We start from the raw sequence: 13,172 nt of genomic DNA, 5'->3' as shown, positions 1-13,172 counted from the left end.
ATCCTTGGTACTGTAGCCAGAACTGTTTATTGAAACATTACACAAAAGTTATGTCACTGCTACAGTAACCATGCCCCACTGATCCAATAACCTAGTCCACACCTATATGTATATCTCTGTCTTCGCCACTACAGTTCAGTCATTTAGCAGATGCTCTTATCCAGAGCGACTTACAGTTAGTGAGTGCATATATAAGTTCTGGTCCCCCATGGGAATCGAACCCACAACCCTGGCATTGCAAGCTCCATGCTCTACCAACTGAGCCAAACGGGACCACTACTGTAAGACTAGAGAGTACAGGTGTTTGACGACTTTAGAGACTTTTTCCCTTCATTTCGTTTTGTTCATGTGTGTTTTGAAGGGGTGTGGGTGTAGACATCAACCTAACTATGCTAAGCTAACATTGACTCAAAAGTTTTGCACTGACTGAAAATACAAATGATATTGATAGAGATACCTGCATCAAACTAATTTTTTTGATAGATCAAGCCGAGGTCTCAAAGGGACAGTGAGTAGAACTCCCATCCTGAATGGCCTCACTGTATATATAATTATCACGTGGGCCTATCACAGACCTGGTTGTTGTTACCTCTGGTCAGTAAAACTTCACCCAGTAGTGGGAAATGTCTGTAAATGTTTTTAGTAACATTATAGGCCTAGTCAATGCTACATATGGTATTGCTGTTGGTGTTCCATTTGTTTTACGGATGTAATGAGTTTTAGGAGAGACATGGTAGTTCATGTGTCTTGCCAGTTTCCATAGCTAGATCGCACTGCCTCTCACTATCTTTAAAAAATATATATTTTGCTTTATTTTGAGCAATGCCTTAGGGTTAGCATTAGTTCCTTATTAGAAACCATTGTATGTAAACCTTAAGATCTCATTTTACTTTATATTTTAGCAGCACATAATGTACAGTATTTATTTTGGAAGGTTGGTCATGTTTTGGCATCAAGTATACAGTGGGAAATATATTCTAATATTGTGGATGAATCTCGTGTAACATCAACTACAATGCACTGATATTTGACATCAGAGTAGTCAAATCACTTTCACCTGATGACCGAATTTATCTTATCGAAGTGATTCGTTCTGTACTGTCTGCCTCCCCAGTCCAAAATAATCAGTTGGGGAGGGGAAATGTTCTATACCCTTTTCATGGATGTTGAATGATTATTTAATTCCATCCTTGAGGCTCCCCATTCAATAGCATCGCTTCTTATCCACTACAAACCAGTCTCCCAAAAGACTAAAACATTTTGACTGGTACAAGGTGCTAAGTTTTCATATTCTAGTGTTGAATAGATGAGACATCTTTTCTCTGTTACTTAGGTTTGTTCTTTTTGTTTGTTTTGTTAATTTAAAGAAACACTAGCTGAGAATGAACAATGCCAAAATAACTTGTTTTCAGCACAGCTTTATTGTACACATTATTTGTTTTCTGTAGCTGAATAGGCAAAGGAATTCTTATTTTGTGTGTATTTAATCATTGAAGTGTGTCCCAAGATGTAATGTACTTGATTTGAAATAAAAAATGTAATGTACATTCTGTTCTATGCATTTCTTGAGTTTAATTGGCAATGTTTGCATTGGCACAAACTTTCCAAATGGAATTCCTAAACTGCCATGAAACATTTAATGAATAACTCAGTGCACAGACTTTATCTTTTTAAAATGTATTTTGCAGTTTATTAGTACGATAAACAGAAACTGGACATAATTATTAGTTAACATTCAACAATTGGCATGTAAGAATAGGTGCGTCAGCACTATTTTTCATTTAAACAAATTGCAAACAATTCAGATGGTAAGAAAACAAAGCTATTAGCAGCATTTTAGAAAAAGAAGCTAAGTAAAGGTTGTTCACCCGCCATAATTTGAAGTTCTTATTAAGTTTCCATTTTGCTCCTCCCTTCCTATAGGCAGAAACTCAAACAGGAAATACCCGTGTTAAGGACTATTCAATGCTGGTCTGACAAATCGGAATTCATGCTTCAAGATTGTTTTGATCACGGGGACTGGGATATGTTCCGGGTAGCTTCCGAAAATAATTTAGACTAATACACTGAAACGGTGACTGAGTTTATCAGGAAGTGTATAGGTGATGTTGTGCCCACTGTGAATATTAAAACCTACCCTAACCAGAAACCGTGGATAGATGGCAGCATTCGCGCCAATCTGAAAGCGCGAACCACCGCATTCAACCATGGCAAGGTAACTGGGAATATGGCAGAATACAAACAGTGTAATTACTCACTCCGCAAGACAATTTACCTGGCAAAACATCAGTATAGAGACAAAGTGGACACAGACACGAGACGTATGTGGCAGGGTCTACAGACAATCACGGACTACAAAAGGAAAACTACCCACGTCGCCGACACCGACGTCTCGCTTCCAGACAAGTTAAACACCTTATTCGCCCGCTTTGAGGATAACACAGTGCCACTGACGAGGTCCACTACTCCTTCTCCGTGGCCGACGTGATTAAGACATTTAAGCATGTTAACCCCTGCAAGGCTGCCGACCCAGACTGCATCCCTAGCCGCGTCCTCAGAGCATGCGCAGACCAGCTGGCTGGTGTGTTTATGGACATATTCAATTTCTCTCTTTCCCAGTCTGCTGTTCCCACATGCTTCAAGATGGCCACCATTGTTCCTGTACCCGAGAAAGCAAAGGTAACTGAACTAAATGACTATCGCCCAGTAGCACTCACCTCTGTCATCATGAAGTGCTTTGAGAGACTAGTCAAGGATCATATCACCTCTACCTTACCTGTCACCCTAGACCCACTTCAATTTGCTTACCGCCCCAATAGACCCACAGAGGATGCAATCGCCTGTGGGATCACATGCAGAGATCATCAGTTCACTCACATCGCGTCTCACAAAGACACGGCGGTTGGAACCAAAAATCTCAAATTTGGACTCCAGACCAAAGGACGAATTTCCACCGGTCTAATGTCCATTGCTCGTGTTTCTTGACCCAAGCAACTCTCTTCTTCTTACTGGTGTCCTTTAGTAGTGGTTTCTTTGCAGCAATTCGACCATGAAGGCCTGATTCACACAGTCTCGTCTGAACAGTTGATGTTGAGATGTGTCTGTTACTTTAACTCTGTGAAGCATTTATTTGGGCTGCAATTTGAGGCTGGTAACTCTAATGAACTTATCCTCTGCAGCAGAGGTAACTTTGGGTCTTCCATTCCTGTGGCAGTCCTCATGAAAGCCAGTTTCATCATAGCGCTAGATGGTTTTTGCGACTGCACTTGAAGAAACGTTCAAAGTTCTTGAAATGTTCCGTATTGACTGACCTTCATGTCTGGACTGTCATTTCTCTTTGCTTATTTGAGCTGTTCTTGCCATAATATGGACTTGGTCTTTTACCAAATAGGGCTATCTTCTTGTTTGCGTATGTAGGTGAGTTCACAATCTGTTATCACCACACAACCATCAGATGTCAGCACAGGCCTGGTTTTGGTTCCTAAAATCCTCTGGCTGCAACAAAGAGGAGAGATTAGTCATGGTATCTTTAGTTGTGACATTCTCTGTGTGGGAGCAGGAGCTAAGATGCCCTACCCTGTATCCTATCTTATTAGTCCAAGAAAAACAATAAGAATCCCCTGTGACTTCAAACGGAGGCAACCTAGGTCGGGGTGACTTTGTTATCGGGGGATACAGATAGTGCAAGTTACTACAAGACTCCATCACCACATTCCCAGGTGGCTTGAACAATTTAATCATGGAGGATAAACCTGACAGAGTTAAACCCTGTCAAGGGGAACGGAGTAGTTGTTAACCTTGGTTTGGCTGTCCCACAGGCATAACAGTCCTCTTTAGACATAGTTCTTGCCGTATACTAAATCCATTCCAACCACAGGTCAAGATTTCTACACCCGTCTCCACCTGTACTACTTCCTTCAGGTCTATAGTTTGCACTATCTTCACCACAGCCCCGGTCTCACTACCTCCCTCAGAGAGGTTTACTCTATAGGGTGCCCCAGTTGAAGAGGATATCTCACTTGTTCAGGTCTGTAACCTGTTTTAGCGTAATTCAGACTTTCAGACAGTACCTACCCTTATATGGGTCGCACTGCCATTTCTGGTAATTCCCTACTTTCACAATACTACACCTGTCCCTAAACTGTGTATGGAGATTGACATATCCCCCCGCTTGGTATGAGCAACTACATAGTCCCAGGATGTACATGGTGACATACATATGGTGATGTCCTTCCCTAAAGTCCCTAGTACTTCCCCTTTCCCTACGTCTAGCTGTCTCCTATGCCTTTGTAGACTGTGCTCAGGTATTATTTTATCAACTTGTGTTAGGTTAACTACTACATCTGGCTGATCAGGAGGGTTTGAGTGTGTTAGGAATATGGCCCCCACAATCAGACAGCTACCTACCGTCGGGAGACCTGTGAATCCCCACCCTCACCCTGAGAACATGTCAGACGCCAGAGGCCAACCCATTGCTTTACCTTCTATCGAACTCACACAGGGATGATCCGACAGGGTAAGGGAATCTTCGTTAAGGAGCCAACCCCCGAGCCCTAGTGGTGATCGGTTCTTTCTCCTAACTCTGTGTTTGTTCGTCAGGTGTAACTGGGTTTACCTTTTTGCAGTGTGTGACATGCACCCAGGTGGATCTAATAGGACTTGGTAGGGCCCTTCCCAACAGGCCTGCTTCCAGTTTTTCTTCTTTTAGGGACTGGATGCTCACCAGTCTCCTGGTTAGATAGAGTGGGTCACCTTCTCCTTTAGTTCACCTGTGGGGCACAAAACCTTTGACATACGGGTGTGGTTAATAAACTATCTTCACACATACATGTTCAGCTCTCAATTTCTAATCTTGTTGTTTAAAAAAAAAAAGTATTTTGTCCTCTCCTTTGTATATATTTATTATTTAATCCTACCACTCCCCTTTTGACACATGATTTGCCCATGTGTCAATATTACCACCTACCTAAACAATCACTTAGGTAATATTGGTAATTCATTATCCAATTGCCATCCCTCCACTCTCTCTTCTGTTATTTAATGGTTCAAATCATATATATTATTACCAAATTATAATCTTCTTCACACTTTTTCATAAATGTTAGTTATCCCAAGTGTTCATTAAGTCCTCATGACATTCATTCTCATAAGAAATCATATATACCCCAAACTCAGCCAAAACCTAAAAAACTCCATAAAATTCACTGTGTGTGCTCCTCTAAGACCTATCACCCTTGACCTGCTGAAAACCCCACAAAATTGAAACAACAAGGCTTTATAAACATCATACTAGGTGTGTCGTTTTTTGTTTGAAAAACCCAATTTGAAAAATCAACAACCACAAATAGCCAGGCCTCACTTAATTTGGTAGCTCACTTTTATGACCTAAATGCTGCCTAACTTCACTACTGCTCCCCCTAGCCCTGGGCAACATTCCAATGAGATGAGCTAATCTCTTTCTCCTGGTTATAATCTAAAGATGGTAGTACACACAAAACATGATACAGATATCCCCAGTCTTAACCCATCAATAATTGTTTGTATCAATCTAATTCCTCATAACTAATCCATAAAACCACTCAAAATTCCTCGAGTATACAATTATTATTTAATTGATTACCCTAACACTGCTACATGTGATCTCATCTCAAATGATCCGTTATCAATTATTTGTTCAACCCCCTAGGAAAATCTGTCTCCCCTTCTATTGTTCCTGTCCCCCCTGTAAATGTCACACTTCACTTTTTAGCCAATACAATCACGGTTACATCAAAAGTAATGCAATGTCTATATTAGGGTTTAAGGTAAATTATTCCTGTTTTCTTTTTTCAGCTAAACGTTTTATATCCCTCAATTAATTGTATTTTCTCCCTAATATATCTTCTTACTTGTCAGCGGGTGCTGTAGGTGGGTGTGGTGTGGGAATCAGGCGCAGGACGCAGAAGATAAGTCCAAAAGACTTTAGTAATGCACACTCAAAACACGATCCAACAGCCCGGAGGCGAGAAAATGCGCACACAGGCGTAAACAAAAGGGCGCACTAAACATGTGCGAAAAATACTCTCCTACACAAAGGAGGCAAGCTACAATAGCGCACTGTAAATAGTAGCGCACCAACACGACAGCGAAAACAATCACACACAACACCTGACAAACACAACGAGAACTTATAGGACACTAATGACGCTAAACGACAACAGGTGTACATAATCCAGACAAAACCAAACGAACATAGAAACATACAACGGTGGCAGCTAGTATTCCGGAGACGACGAACGCCGAAGCCTGCCCGAGCAAGGAAGAGAGGCAGCCTCGGCCGAAACCGTGACAATACTCTTCTTATTTCCCTAAATGAGATTTAATCCCTTGCCTTTCCTCTACTATCCTTCTATCATTACTGGATCAATGATAATAACTGTAATAGCTATTCATAATAATTGTAATAACTATTACACATTATGTTGTGCCCTTTTTCTGATAATGTTATAATTGTAGCCTATTCCATCACTTTAGTTTAAAATATAAGTTTGTTTATGTAACAAATCCAGAACCCACCACAGGCTGGCGCTATTCCCCCAGCACAACAGCCAATGCCACTTGCTTCCCCTGTTCCCCGTAACGAAATATCGTTCTAAAATGTACCAACTATTTGTATTTTCCCGCTAACCCATTTCAGTTCGCTATTCAATTTCTTTAACTGTTCTCTCTGATTAGGCCCTAATTAATCAAACAAATACTTGCTATCGTTGATAAGCATACATTTAATGATGTTCCTAACATTTGAACTATCTCTCACCCTCCCCTTGCTCCTTCGTGGAAAGCGCATGGGGACCTTGTAACATATTTTCATAGACCTTTCTAGAATACTTCTACTTAAGCTATCTAATTCAACCTTTCACATTTCTCAATCCACATAGTAATCTAGGTATATAGCCCCAATGCGAAAGCTTTACTCACTGCCCCTACCTGTTTTCGAACCAGGAACCCTCTACATACATCGCCAGTCACTCCACACATTCCGCGATGCTTTCAAAGCACGCCAAACAACAACAACTTCCATGTCGCACAACCAGGCACGTCATCACTCCTCGTCTAGCCAGCCCTCTCATCTCAAACACCCTAGTAGGAAAAATAAAACACACTCTCTAACAGCGTTCTGCATTTACCTCTATCATCGGGTTTAAAAACTAACGTAACAACATTAACCATCCTCTATTGCTGTAGTAAAGTCTTGTTTGGTTCAGTTTATTTATTACGGGGTGTCCATAATACTATAATAATACATAATCGAATTCCCCTCATACATTCAGATTTCCCCTTATGCCATTGAAATGCCAAATAAACCATAATAGTTCAATCGAGCCCCCTATTTACTCTCCACTATTTATACATTACTTCCATAACCACATTAGTTATGGTCCGATTACCCATTAAACCTTATCACATCATCAAACAACGGCACAACCTTAAACTCATATGGGGCGGCAGGCAGCTTAGTCGCCAATAGTGCCGCGCCAACAACCGAGAGGTCGCCGGTTCCAATCCCCGAGCCGACCAGGCGAAAAATCTGCCGATGTGCCCTCGAGCAAGGCACTCAACCCCAATTGCTCCCATAAGTCGCTCTGGACAAGAGCGTCTGCCAAATTACCAAAAATGCAAATGTAAATATCCTCTACTTTCTCACCCATGATGTACGTCTATGTTCGGGTGAGCAAGTTCATACGTATATATCGTCAGAAACCCACAGGCACCTCTCAAACAATCGCCCCGTGGTGTTCCCAGCCAACTCCCAGTCTTTCCTGGCTCCAAAAGCCACACTTTCGCTGTCTCCAGCCCCTCCCCTCGCAACTCTCTCTTTCCGTGTCCAGTGGGAACAGGGTTTTTGAGGAGCTGTTTTTCATTTTAGTGTTTCCAATATTCTGCCGTTATTTAAGGTACTTTAGTCTATTTATTTAAATCAAATAATTCCCACCTAATTAGTTAAAGTTGGTGCATATTTATATTTCAACGATAAACCAAATTATTTCAGTCTAATTGTTTAACCAGTATTTTGCAGGGTCAAACATCAAACGTTAAATCAAATAATTAACCAAAAAGCCTCAACCCAAGCACCTAAAACCAGTATTATGCTATGTCAAACATCAAACGCCACAGTTCAATCATATCAGCTCAAACGTTTCAGTTCAGTCACACTAGCCATTCATCACTTTAGCTTTATGTTCCCAATTGTTATTAACGGGTTATACGGTTTAAGCAACCACAAACCCAACAGTTATCCCCAAATTATACAGTTTGGACAGCCACAGACGTCTTTGTTTCCCAATTAGTTTTCTATCAAGGTATACAGGTTTATCATTCACACTCTCATGCATACGACAACACTCGCACTGTCTAACTATTTATAGTACCTCCTATGAGTTTTCAGTCATAGCTCACACTATCTAAACTATTTTAAAGTACCTCCTATGAGCCTCAGTCATAGCTCGCACTGTCTAATCTATTTTAAAGTACCCCCTATGAGCCTCAGTCATAGCTCGCACTGTCTAATCTATTTTAAAGTACCCCCTATGAGCCTCAGTCATAGCTCACACTGTCTAATCTATTTTAAAGTACCCCCTATGAGCCTCAGTCATAGCTCACACTGTCTAATCTATTTTAAAGTACCCCCTAAGAGCCTCAGTCATAGCTCACACTCCCATGGGTTTAACCATCACAATTATCAAACATTTGCATAGTATATTATGAAATCGAAGTAGTATACTGTAATCGTTATTTATAGTACAATAGGGTTCACTTACATCAAACAGGTGCTTCACAAAATTAATTTGGATAAAGCCAATGTGCAGAACTTTAGTTACATAACAATAGGTGTCTGCTTACCTGTTTTTAGAAGCCCGGGCACTTTGTGAAACACACCGTTCGACGACAGCAATGTCCAATAGGCTGGGTGAATTCCAGCGAAATACCGCTACCAGATCACAGTCGGAGGTCACCAATTGTTAGAAATTGCGTAATTCAAATCTGGTATTGGAATAAGGGAAAACATAATCAAGAGATATTCAATCCAAGCTAAATTTATTATATGCCAAATGTATGTATGATAAGTATGATGGTTCGTATACGGGCTCACTGAAATACCACGCAGGGCAGACAGAGAACTGACTTCCTCATTACAAATTCTTCCGTAAATACCCTGACAGTTTTAGTTCCCGCTCTCTGCTGGGCCTATCAGGGTAGAGGTTGAGCGTGGTTTAGACTTACTCAGCCAATCCGTTGGCGCACCGGCTGGTCCCAGACCCTTGGCGCTCCACTGTTGCACACTGTTGCCAGGCATACGTTTTTATCATAACAACCTGTGGAGTCAGCACCCAAAAGACACCGTTCCACTGTACCTACGTTCAAGGACGGTTCACAGACAACGGTTCACAGACAACAAAGAGGCAGTGTTCGTATCTGTGAGAAATACAAGTCTTATCATCCTACCCCCTAACGTTCCTCACATGAATCACAGCTTGTTATGTGAAACAATTCATATCAGGACAGTACAAACCTTTTATGCTTTAATCATTAATGCATTCTTTGTAAGTTAGTCATCCCATCCAGTTATGAGAAAATAGACCCCCACACACCCTAGATAGGTTGTGTGATTTGTTTTGTTTGGGTGTGGTCAGATACAGTTCAGGGAAATACATTTTGAAACAGATAACATCTATTATGAAAATCAAAATGTAAAATACACAGAAATCCTGGTTGGACTGCCACTTGCGGCTGTTCAGGCTAATCGCTGAAAGCCCAGACCTAGGGCAACAGCAGCACTACCTTGAACGTTGAGGCTATTCGATTAAGCTGGCCCGGTTCCCTGGATGAGCAGAGTTTGTAACCAGGCTGCCGGGTGCCTCCCATTCAAAGCTGATGGCGAAGTCGGCTCAAAAGAAAGTGACGTTTATCAAGCACGTGGTGTAATGATGGATTTCGAGTTTTCACTTGCGAAAGTGTTTTCTCTTGTGGTAAAAATGCATAGCCTATGCTTTGTCTGCCTTCTCAATGAAAACGGGTTTGAAAATTCGAACATACACTACCAGTCAAAAGTTTGGACACACCTACTCATTCAAGGGTTTTTCATTATAAAAAAGAAAAAGACATTGTAGAATAATAGTGAAGACATCAAAATTATGAAATAACACACATGGAATCATGTAGTAACCAAAAAAGTGTTAAACAAATCAAAATATATTTTATATTTGAGATTCTTCAAATAGCCACCCTTTGCCTTGATGACAGCTTTGCACACTCTTGGCATTCTCTCAACCAGCTTCATGAGGTAGTCACCTGGAATGCATTTCAATTAACAGGTGTGCCTTGTTAATAGTTAATTTGTGGAATTTATTTCCTTCTTAATGCGTTTTAGCCAATCAGTTGTGTTGTGACAAGGTAGGGGGGGTAGCCCTATTTGGTAAAAGACTAAGTCCATATTATGGCAAGAACAGCTCAAATAAGCAAAGATAAATGACAGTCCATCATTACTTTAAGACATGAATGTCAGTCAATACGGAACATTTCAAGAACTTTGAAAGTTTCTTCAAGTGCAGTCACAAAATCCATCAAGCGATATGATTAAACTGGCTCTCATGAGGACCACCACAGGAATGGAAGACCCAGAGTTACCTCTGCTGCAGAGGATACGTTCATTAGAGTTACCAGCCTCAGAAATTGCAGCCCAAATAAATGCTTCACAGAGTCCAAGTAACAGACACATCTCAACATCAATTGTTCAGAGGGGACTGTGTGAATCAGGCCTTCATGGTCGAATTGCTGCAACAAAAAAAACACTACTAAAGGACACCAATAAGAAGAAGAGACCTGCTTGGGCCAAGAAACACGAGCAATGGACATTAGACCGGTGGAAATGTGTCCTTTGGTCTCGAGTCCAAATTGTCTTTGTGAGACGCGGTGTGGTTGAACGGATGATCTCCTCGTGTAGTTCCCATCGTAAAGCATGGTGGAGGAGGTGTTATGGTGTGGGGGTACTTTGCTGGTGACACTGTCTGTGATTTATTTAGAATTCAAGGCACACTTAACCAGCATGGCTACCACAGCTACCACCATTCTGCAGCGATACGCCATCCCATCTGGTTTGGGCTTAGTGGGACTATCATTTGTTTTTCAACAGGACAATGACCCAAAACAAACCTCCAGGCTGTGATTCCATATGTGTTATTTCATGGTTTTGATGTCTTCACTATTATTCTGCAATGTAAAAAATAGTAAAAATAAAGAAAAACCCTTGAATGAGTAGGTGTGTCCAAACTTTTGACTGGTACTGTATATTTTATGGAAAAGACATGTGTGTTTCTGAAAGATGCACCGTGCTGCCTTGTCAGTATGACCAGGAGGCGCAGATTAGTGTTCGATTTGAGAAGGGTGCTTCTCCCTCACCACTTTTGCCCGGCACGTCACGGGCCATAACCCGGTGCACCCCGGTTCAGCTCAATTGAACTCCCTAATTGGTACATTGTGGGAGGCAACCCATATGTCATGACTAGAGACTACAGTTGGTATCCCACCAAACTACACAGCTAACGCAAGATGTACGACCCATCTGCTCTGTAGGTCTACTCTGGGTCTAGGTAATAAACGGGACATTAAATAAGGTTCAATTCAACAGGGACGGCAGAATTGATTGTAAGTATCTGTGCTATTGGAGTTGATTGAAGTTTAAAATTACGCAATGTGCGCTGCTTTTGTTTACAGTTGGATAGGCTACACCCTTACGAAAAAGCACTATAGGATTCCTATAGGAAACTATACGACTTCTATAGTAGGCTTCCCTATAGTAAGCTTGCAGTAGTCTATGATATTTTTTTGTCTATTCTGATATTACTATAGGATTCTCTATAGTATAGCCTAATTTTCTGACCTATAATAATTTCATATTTAAATAGTAGGATTATTTATCTCTAGTATTCTTATATGATTTTAAATAGGCCTAGTATTCCTGCATTCTGTGGTCCTCTGTAGCTCAGCTGGTAGAGCACGGCGCTTGTAACGCCAAGGTAGTGGGTTCGATCCCCGGGACCACCCATACACAAAAATGTATGCACGCATGACTGTAAGTCGCTTTGGATAAAAGCGTCTGCTAAATGGCATATTATTAATATTATTATTATTATTCTTTTTGATAGTATTCCCTTGGGGATATTGAAAGCTTTCCTATATATAGGCTAGTCCTGTAGGGTTTGTAGTAGTATTCTAATAGGACTTGATATTATTATGCAACTATATAATTTTTTATGCATTTCCATCCTGTGGGAAAACAACATCTTAACAATTTCCCTCTATTTTTTGACAGACTCAATTCGTCGGGGCATGGACTCTACAGGATGTCAGAAGCTTTCCACAGGGATGCTGGCCCATGTTGACTCTTAAATATTTTGTCTTGCTCATTCACCCTCTGAATGGCAAACATACACAACCATGTCTCAATTGTCTCAAGGCTTAAAAATCCTTCTTTAACCTGTCTCCTACCCTTCATCTACACTGATTTGAAATGGATTTAACAAGTGACATCAATAAGGGATCATAGCTTTCACCTGGATTCACCTGGTCAGTCTATGTCATGGAAAGAGCAGGTTTTCCTAATGTTTTGTACACTCTGTGTATATATCCCCATTGTTCACTTCCATGTTCATAAGATACATAAAATAACTGCGAAACTAAAATGACAAGCTTAAAATGATCATATGTACACGCACGCACACACACACACACACACACACACACACATTTGTTTTTGTATCCTTGTGGGACCTAACCCTTAAACCTAAACTTAACCCTAATTCTAACCCTAACCCTAATTGTATACCTAACCCTAAACGTAAAATAGCCTATTTCCTTGTGGGAACCGGCAAAATGTCCCCACTTGTTCAAATGTTCCTTGTTTTACTATCCTTGTGAGAACTTCTGGTCCCCACAAGGATAGTAAAACCAAACACACACACACACACCATAAGTAATCGCTCTTGTAGGTGTTTGGCAGAGCGACAAGTCAACCATCCACATACACTGAGTGTACAAAACATTTCCATAACATAGACTGACCAGGTGAAAGCTATGATCCCTTATTGATGTAACCTGTTAAATCCACTTCAATCAGTGTAGATGAAGGGGAGAAG

This window comes from Coregonus clupeaformis, chromosome 21 (assembly GCF_020615455.1).
Source record: "Coregonus clupeaformis isolate EN_2021a chromosome 21, ASM2061545v1, whole genome shotgun sequence".
In the NCBI taxonomy this organism is placed as follows: Eukaryota; Metazoa; Chordata; class Actinopteri; order Salmoniformes; family Salmonidae; genus Coregonus; species Coregonus clupeaformis.
The sequence above is the reverse complement of the archived record's forward strand: the minus strand, read 5'-3'. Positions refer to the sequence as shown.